General features: G+C 34.1%; 1 non-coding gene across 1 annotated transcript; it reads right to left on the bottom strand.

Annotated features, from left to right (window-relative positions):
• Nucleotides 1–8,363: 8,363 nt before the first annotated feature.
• Nucleotides 8,364–8,470, bottom strand: LOC128292134 (small nucleolar RNA R71). Its single transcript, XR_008282119.1, has one exon. It is a non-coding gene; the product is annotated as a small nucleolar RNA R71 (small nucleolar RNA).
• Nucleotides 8,471–9,730: the final 1,260 nt, after the last annotated feature.

The following is a 9,730-nucleotide window of genomic DNA, read 5'->3' as shown; positions in this document are numbered from 1 at the left end:
GTGATGTGGCCTAATGGCCGATGTGGTGAATGTGAAAGTGTATGTATATGTGATGAGGCCTAATGGCCGATGTGGTGAATGTGAAAGTGTATGTATATGTGATGAGACCTAATGGCCGATGTGGTGAATGTGAAAGTGTATGTATATGTGATAAGGCCTAATGGCTAATGTAAAATATATGTGTGATATGCATATGTGGTAAAGCCGAATGGCTAATGTGAATGTTGTAACATGTGATTAAATGTACATGAAACTTACTAAGCATTGTAATGCTTACTCCGTGTACTTTGTTTCCTCTGCCTTATAGGTCTCATTGTGAAGCTACAGGCTCAGGGATCGTCAGCAACTAGTCACACTATCGCTATCCACTGTTTGGTACTGCTATGTTTTGGAATATCTTATGGCATGTATAGAATAGGCTAGTAGCGGGAGGATGTTTTGGTTAATGTATATAAGCCATGCGAAAATGGCTTTAAGTATACCTTGATCATAGCATTGTAATCATTTTGTATGTCGTCCATCAAGAGGTATGGAAATGTTGGTAACGGTTAGTCATGGGAATGGTTATTCATGATCATTTTTGGTATATGTATGACAAACTCTAGTTGATCCATGGAGGATCATGAAATAGGTAAAGTTTACCTTAAAAATAAATGCTGGCAGCAGCAGTGATGTGGATGTGAAAAATCTCTAAAAATAGTAGGAATGGAATTAAATATCAAATAATTTATTTAAATTAACCTTGATGAATCTACTTTCATATGGAAGAAACGAAACGATCATATGAGTTGTATGTTAAGAGATATTTAGGTTTTCGTGAAACAGAGCCAGAACAGTTTCTGGATTCTCTGTTCCGACTTTGAGAATTCATTGTAAATTATCCAGAGATAATTAGGAGTCATGCCATATATGTATAGATTCCTCTTTGAGTCTAGTTTCTATAGAGACAAACAGCATCAGTATTGAAGCCCTGTACAGGGAGATATCCAAATCGTAATGCATGAAGGTCAGTGTAGTCGCACCCTGTAACAGGGGAGACTTTAACTAATAAAATGTACTAATTTGCCCAACTAAAAATTCTAGAAAAAAGTATGTAGATGGATATATGAGTCTAGTTTCGGGGAAAAATTACGAATCTGATTTTTGAGTTGTGGAACTCAAGTTATGATTTTTATGGTGACAGTGATGCAGTTAGCCAGTCGTCTGAAAAAAAATTTAATTGGACTGTGAGAGTAAATGGATTAAGTCGGTTAGCACCTCGTGTTCGACTCCGGCAACGGTCTCGGGTACGGGGTGTTACAAAGGGTGTTACATAGCCCATGACCCAAGCTATGATAGCTCGTGTCTCAAGCTGTGTGTACCTTAAAAAGCTTCCAAAATAAGGCAAACTTTTATCCAACACTTAGGTACCAAGCCAAATCAAAATCAACTATTTTCATACTTGTAAAACACATTCAAACAAGCCTAAAACATGTCAAAACATTCAACCTAAGTGCTTAACCAATGTATCCACATTGACACTGCAATTCAAATATCAATCTCAATTCACATATCACACCAAACTAATTTGCATTCAAGTTCATAAGTTCATACATAAAACTCATGCCAAACTTATCACTTCTTCTTATTCTTTCACATTCATTCATACCATGATTCAAACTCTTCCAAGAGATACATACCAAAGCCAAAGGCACAAACACAAGCAAGTTCAAACAATTTTACACCAAGCTAAGATATAACATATGAAATAAGTATCCAAACATATACAATCACACCTATTACATGCCATATAACCCAAAAGTAAACCATCAAAAACTACCAAAAGATATCTGGATAGTGTGATCTTCAAGTTTATCCGATTGCCCGATTTCACAAAATGATATCTATAAAATAAACAGAAATACGAATCGAGTAAGCTTTTACGGGATTAGTAAGTTCACAGGTTGAAACATTACAACTTACCGCATAACCATAGTTTAATAATTAAAAAAAATCATTAACTAATATTAACCCTGTCAACCACAACAATTCAACAAGTGAGTTTTGTAATTACGAGTCATTTTAATCATCACATTTATATAGTTTCAACCATTATCAAGTCACGATATATTATCGAAAACCATGAATACATATATAAGTCACAATCGAAGCATCATTACTGAAAATCAAATACATGTTAATATCATGTCATTTAACCATTAAATTTTTTAGCCTGATGAACGATATAAACAAATTTGGATACACGGTTAACTATCTCAGAACACACAAGAACGCTCAAACGAGCCAAATCAACTAAGAACACACCTGGACACTAAGTGCCTAGCTCATAGGCTAACATCCCTCCGGAACACACCTAGTCACCAAGTGCTAAGCCTGTAGGCTTTACATTCGCCCCCAATAACGCGCCAGAATCACTGTAAATATAACATGATAGTCCATAACAAATGTAAGACTTTAATATATTCAGTAGGCAGTAACAAATCAATAATCATCATCTCATCACAAGCCAAACCCGTACCACGCGCAATATAACCTATTAACATGCCAATTGTATCCTATCCTAAATTCATCTGGGATCGATACAGATAATTGTATAACATTTTACAATTTAATTCATTTTCTGACAATGAATCATATTTATGATTATTTCATTATATATATAATTATTCAAAAATCATAATTCACAAGTCAATAAAATATTGAAAATTATACTAAATTAAACGTATGAACTTACTAGGGCTAAACTGTAGAGATAGTAAAATTCAGGGACTATTCAACAACTTTTTCCTTTCCATGATTTTCTATCAATTCTTGAATTATACGATATTTTATTTCAATTATTAGCCCAATTATTTTTAAACAATTTAATTTAAAGCACATAACTTCTTAGATGGATTTTTACATAATTTCCCCACACTTTTATATTTATTTAATTTAGTCTCTAATATCAAAACAAGCTTAATTTAACTCAAAAAACCTAAATTTTAAAATTTTTAGCCATCTCTAAACAACCCCTAAATTTTGAAATTTCTCAAAAACAGTCCACACTTTTAATTTAGTCTTTAAACTTAAAAACCATACAAAATCACTTAACAAAATAGTCCTAAAACATTCATAACCTTCAAAATCTTCCATTTAACATCAAGAACATAAAAAAATCATCAATGGTAATTTTAAAAAACTTTAACAGTTTTTGAAATCAGAGATACGGGTTAGCTGAACCTAGTTGTAATGATCTCAAAAACATAAAAATTATTTTAAAAAAAGTGAGAAATATATACCACGCACACCAAAAAGACTTGGCCGAAAGCTCTTAAAATTAGCTATGGAGTTTTTGGTTTCTCCGCAAAGAAGTAAAGAAGATAGTTGTTTTAATATTTCATCTTGAAACCTCCCAAACCCGACCTAGACTTTATGGCTAGATTGAAAAGGCTACATTAGCTACCGAAATGGCTAAGTTAACTTACGTTACTTTTGAAGACCTTAAATAATCTCATTTTAGAGAAAACCATGGTTGTACTTTGAGTTATCTTAAAGGCATTCATTTATTAGGTCGTGTATACTTAGGATTCATTTTATTGGTGAAAGTGTTATTTTAGAAAAACCGTTTGCTTGTAACTCTTCTTTAAAAAAAACATTCAATGTTAAACTAATTTAGTGGAAAAAGCATTTTTCAAGTCATTATTTGTTTTTCAAAAATGGTTCCTTTGCAATGTAGTAGAAACTAGGGAACAATATCAAATTTTACATAACCCTGATATCATGCATTATCTGGTTATTATGCTTGAGTAATCCATGCATGAAAAAATCCCAAGAGAAAAGTTATCAAGCCACAAACCAGAAGTCATTAAAAATTACAAACCAAAACCAATAAAGATTGATTAATACCTATAAAAAATAATCAGAGGTCCAAGGTAATTCTCCGAATGCTGAGTCCGGTCTTAATTTTGAGGTTTACCTGAAAAGTTAAAACTATAGGGGGTGAGCTTATGAAAAGCTCAGTGTGAATCAAACAATTCTTTAAACGGACAAAAACATCAAATACAAAAACATATTAGCATTAACAAAAGAAAACAAAACCATCATAGGAATTTCATATCATTACATAGCCATTATCAAATTGATGTCAAATGGTGTATGAGCATGAGACATCATTCATTTGAGTAACAATCATTAAGTTTGATACCATTCAATACAACATAATGCAACACATATCATAAATCAATAACATTTGAATATGTCATGAGCATGATGCAATGCAAAAAGATTCCTACCCATACCATCCGCTACACGCTACGAGTTCCCTAAAATCCGTCATCCGAACTCTAAAACATTATAGGCTTAAGCTCATTGTGGTTAAGACCACCGATAACAATATGCAAAAAATTTTGTCAGTAAAAATACAGACAAGCTACCAGTAAAAATACGAAAATGGCCATTCTCCTCGGTACTCCAAGTGTAGTGCACTGACTACAAATAATACAGACTTAATATGCTGTCGGTACTCCACTGAACTCCTCCGTCAACCACAAAATCCCAACCCAATGCATATGCAATATGTTACACAATCTTATAGATAATCATATCTCAATACTTTTCACATTCATTTGACATGCTCAGCATGTCCTCAATAATTACATACTTTTAGTAAATGGAAATAGTGTTCTAGTCTTTCAAATTACCATTATGTTGATATCGATCAATATCATTCAATTTCACATACTTAATGGATTTTCATTATGCATAAATAACACTCTTTTTAGTACACAATATAACAAATATCACATACATTTAAATTATACATAAGCTTAATATCTCAACACATTATATCATTCAGTCAAACACTCTCATATCTCATAACTCAAATCTACAATTACAAACTCAATCAAACATTCATACTATCAAACTAGCAATTTTGCCAACATGTCAATCTTTTAAGGCTCGAAACATAACTGGTTTGATCACTCACAAAATCAATAATTTGGATATTAAGCCAATCCAATCAGCAAGCTAATTTATCAAATATAACATGATATTTAACATTTTCAAATAATTTTATGATTTTAGGACTCATACCTTATTTTTCGCTTCCTTGCAGCATACTAGCGAATCTTCCAATTTTCCTTAATAATTCCTTAAATGAACCTAAACCAAAATTCAGTATAAATTCAATCAAATTACCATTAAACCAGCCCCCAAACACCCACTTGTGAGTTCAAACCAATGGTTAAAATTATAACTATTTTATGAATCTAAACTATTTAGATTCTTTACACCGTATCATGCGAACCGTACGTACAATCGTTCTTTGCCTTTGAGGATGATTTGGGGCGTTTGGGTCAACACCTAACACAATTACATACTGGAAAATCAGTAGCTAATATTGTTCAAAATCCCTCATTTAATCAATCCATAACCTCTACCTAACAACTATGTTGAAATAACAAACTAGTTATCCTTAATTGCACTTACGCTTCTGATTTGTGGGATCCGATTGGCTAATTAATCAAGAACGTCTCTCCCTAATTAACAAGTGATTAAAGGCTGATTAGGAAGGTTAAAGAACATAATTTAATGCAGGAAAAATATTGGTAAGACCCAAGAAACAAAACAGCCCCCTTTCTTGTACATAGGCACACGCACCACCACCCATGGTGGCCAAAATTGGGTCTGAATTTTAAAACGATTTGAGATCTCATTACAATATAAAAAAAATACATTTGAAATAATTTAAAATCCTTAAGATCCCAGATCTGGAAATTTTGGTGTTTAATTGACAAGATTAATAATAAAGAGAAAAGAGATCTTACCCAAGCTAGTTGAGAGAAACGGCAATGGCACTTTCGTGGCAATGTTTGGGATCGATCCTGGGGTTCAAGACTTCAAATTTGGGGCTGATTTAGATGAGGATAAATGGAAGCAATAGATTAAATGATATGGCGCACAATCTTGATGCAAAAAGAAGAATAATGAGATGGGAAAATGAGAGGTGTAGGCAACGACAACAATAGGAAAAAGAAAGAAAATTGAAGAGAAAATAGGAGAGGAAGAGGGTGAACGGCTAAGGTAGGTAAAATTGAATTAAATACTGAAAAATACAATAAAAATTTTTATTTATACTTAGGGTTCAAGGGTATGGATGACACACAAAAAAAATAAGGGATTTTGCAAATTTTAATTATTTCGCAAGGGAAAGTATTTGAACTTGGGACCTCATTTAATTTCCATGCTTTCTCATATTTCTTTTAACCATTAGGTTTTTTTCTCATTTTTGAAATAATTTTGCTATATTTATTTTAAAAACAAGGCATGTCACATTGATAAACCGTAATTTATACAAATTTTTATCCCATGCTTAGCACATTCATGGATGATTTCTCCTTAGATTTGGTGCATTTGATGCTCCTGAGCCTTTAGTTTCATGTTTTATACCTAGGTGAGCATAGGAGAGTAAAAAGAGCAAGAAACGGACCAAAAACAGAGAAAATGGGCCAACATGGGAAATCAACATGGCCTGGGCTTCCTCATACGAGTAGACCACATGCCCGTGCCTATTTAACAGCCTTGACTACAGTCTGAATTAATCGCACACAAGCATGTCCCTGTCGAGCCCAAGTATAGTCCTATTTGGAAAAGGCTACTTTTTAGGGCTTTTAGGCATTCTAAAGCCTATTTAAACACCTGAGGAGGCACTTAGAAGAGGAACACAGAGTAGGAGGCAAGGAATTACTCAAGGAAAGCCGATTGATCCATCTCAGAAGCTGGATTCACCGTCAAGACTGAAGATCTCCCTTCAATTTCCTTCAGGAGTTTTGGGTTTTCTTTATGTTTTGTTATCTTTATTCTTTTGAGATGTTTTCTTTCATAAGTATGAACTAAACCCCCTACATACCTAAGGGGAATGAAACCTAAGACGGATCTTGTTATTATTATATGAATTGTATGATAAATATTTGACTTGTTCTTAATTATGTGTTCTTAATTCTTGTTTTAATATTCCAGGATATTGATTCAAATTAATGCGCTTATTCAGAGGAGCTAAAGTCCCTGTCTAAGAGTAAATTTGTCGTAATTAAGTGGAGTTGATTGCACGCCTAGAGATAGGGTGACAAGATTTTGCTGGATTAGGGTGAAACCTAATAAGAGAGTCCATAGATCAAGTTAATGCAACACTAGGGTGTTAATTAGAAAGAGATTTCAATTAATCAACCTAGGGTTAGACGTTATTAGTCTCGAGAGAGATAATAATATAACTTAGGGGTTTCTATGGATCAAGTCAAATGAATAAATCGTCTGACTCAGAGTCAAATAATAAGTGAAGTCTAGGTGGATTTTTCCTTGGGTATTGTCTTAATCAATCGAGTTTTCCCAAAAGCTTTTCTCCAATTTTCACTCTGTGCACCCTTAGTTTAGTTAATTAATTTAGATAAACAAATCCCTTAATTTTTAGGCTAGATAATAAAAAGAAAGTAATTACTAGTACTCTTGGTTCCTTTGGGTTCGACAATCCGATCTTGCTAAAGCTATACTACTGTTCGATAGGTACACTTACCTTCATCGTGATAATAGTTTGTTTCAAGAATGATTAATTATAAATTTTTAAAACCTGTAGCGAATATCACGTATCAAGTTTTTCGCGCTGTTACCGAGGATCTTAAGATATTAGGAACACTCAATTTTTATTACTTTAGCCATTTTACTTTTATTGCAATTTATTTTTTAGTTTAGTTTAATTCCACTTTCTAACTTTTCTTTTATTTTCTAACAGGTTTTTCTAGTTTATGACCAGAAGAAACCCGTTAGGACCATTACTTTTTGATAGTGAGATCGATCGCATAGCTCGTAGAAACCGAAGAGAAATAAAGTGAAGCTTAAGATTCACAGAAGAAGAGCAAGAGGATGATATTCAAACCACAACCGAGGAGATGGCTGGAAATCAGGAAAATCCGCTACCTCCTGCGATTGCCTCTGATCCAGTACATCAGAATCATGCTCCACGCACTATAAATGATTATGCTAAACTGAATTTAACAAGAACTGAGTCAAGCATAGTTAGGCCTGCTATTGCTGCAAATAATTTTGAACTGAAACCTAACACGATTCAAATGATACAACAATTTGTTCAGTTTGATGGTTTGCAGGATGAGGATCCAAACACCCACTTGGCAAATTTTCTGGAACTCTGCGACACATTTAAAATCAATGGCGTCTCTGATGATGCCATTCGCCTTCGGTTGTTTCCCTTTTAACTGAGGAACAAATCTAAATAGTGGTTGAATTCGTTACCACGAGGGTCAATCACTACGTGGGAACAAATGACTGTGAAGTTTTTACTAAAATATTTTCCACCGGCTAAAATGGCTAAATTAAGGAATGATATCTCTTCTTTTGTGCAGATGGATTTAGAAACACTATATGATGCATGGGAGAGATATAAGGACCTGTTGAGAAGGTGCCCTCACCATGGATTACCACTCTGGCTATAGGTTCAAACTTTTCACAATGGGTTGAATCCTTCGACTAGATAGATGGTTGATGCAGCGGTTGGTGGGACTATCAATAATAAGACACCTGAGGATGCTTATGAATTTATAGAAGAGATGTCACTGAATAATTATCAGTGGCAAGTCATGAGGACAAAGCCAATGAAAGCAGCCAGCGTTTTTAACGTCGATTCAGTCACCATGCTCACTAATCAGATAGAACTTTTGAATAGAAAAATTGATGGTTTCCTTGGTTCTTCATAGGTTCACCCAATAATGCAATGTAATGCAAGTGAAGGAGGAACAAGCAATTCAGAGTACCCACCTTATGGGCACAACATGGAAAATGAGCAATTAAATGATATGGGTAATAATCCTCGACCTCAAAATAATCCCTATAGCAACGCTTACAATGCAGGATGGAGGAACCACCTAAATTTTTCATGGGGAGGCCCAGGAAATCAGAGACCACCACTACCTCTAGGCTTCCAACAACCACCTTACCAACAAGAGAAAAAGTTGAACCTTAAGGAGATGCTAACAAAATTCATCTCAGTGTCAGAAACTCGTTTTTAGAATATCGAGACAGCACTTAAGAATCAACAAGCGTCGATTTAAGGGCTCGAAACTCAGATAGGTTAGCTCGCTAAATTGATATCTGAACGACCACAAGGTAGCCTACCGAGTAACACTAAATTTAACCTAATAGAGCAGCTCAATGCGATTACCATTCAAGATGAGGAAGGGTTAGTTGTGTGACAACCCGAATTAGGGCCTAATTGGAATAGTGGTTTTGTGACCACAAATCCGAGATAGAAATAATTGTTTTATAATTATTTTGGGGTTTATGATATGATTTCATGATTGTGTGAAAATTTCGTGATGAAATTCTATGCCTAAAGTGCTTAAATTGAAAGTAGGGACTAAATCGAATAAGTTGCAAAATTTGCATCCCGAAGTTTTAGTATGAAATTGTTTTGGAATATTAATTAGGAGGTCTTAAATAGCAATTTGACCAATTTTAAGTTCATGGACAAAATTAGGACATGGAAGGAATTTTGAAAGTTTAGTAAGGAGGGCATTTTGGTCATTTGGATATTAAATGAAATAAAATGGGAAAAATAACACAAAATTGATCATCATCCTCCTTAGTTGCTGCGAATTCTCCCTCTCTCCATAGCTAGGGTTTCTTCAATTTTCAAGCTCCATAGTAAGTGATTCCAAGCCCGCTTTTAATGTTCTTTACG

Source organism: Gossypium arboreum, chromosome 4, assembly GCF_025698485.1.
Source record: "Gossypium arboreum isolate Shixiya-1 chromosome 4, ASM2569848v2, whole genome shotgun sequence".
Classification (NCBI taxonomy): Eukaryota; Viridiplantae; Streptophyta; class Magnoliopsida; order Malvales; family Malvaceae; genus Gossypium; species Gossypium arboreum.
This window is presented reverse-complemented; position numbering and strand designations above follow the sequence as displayed.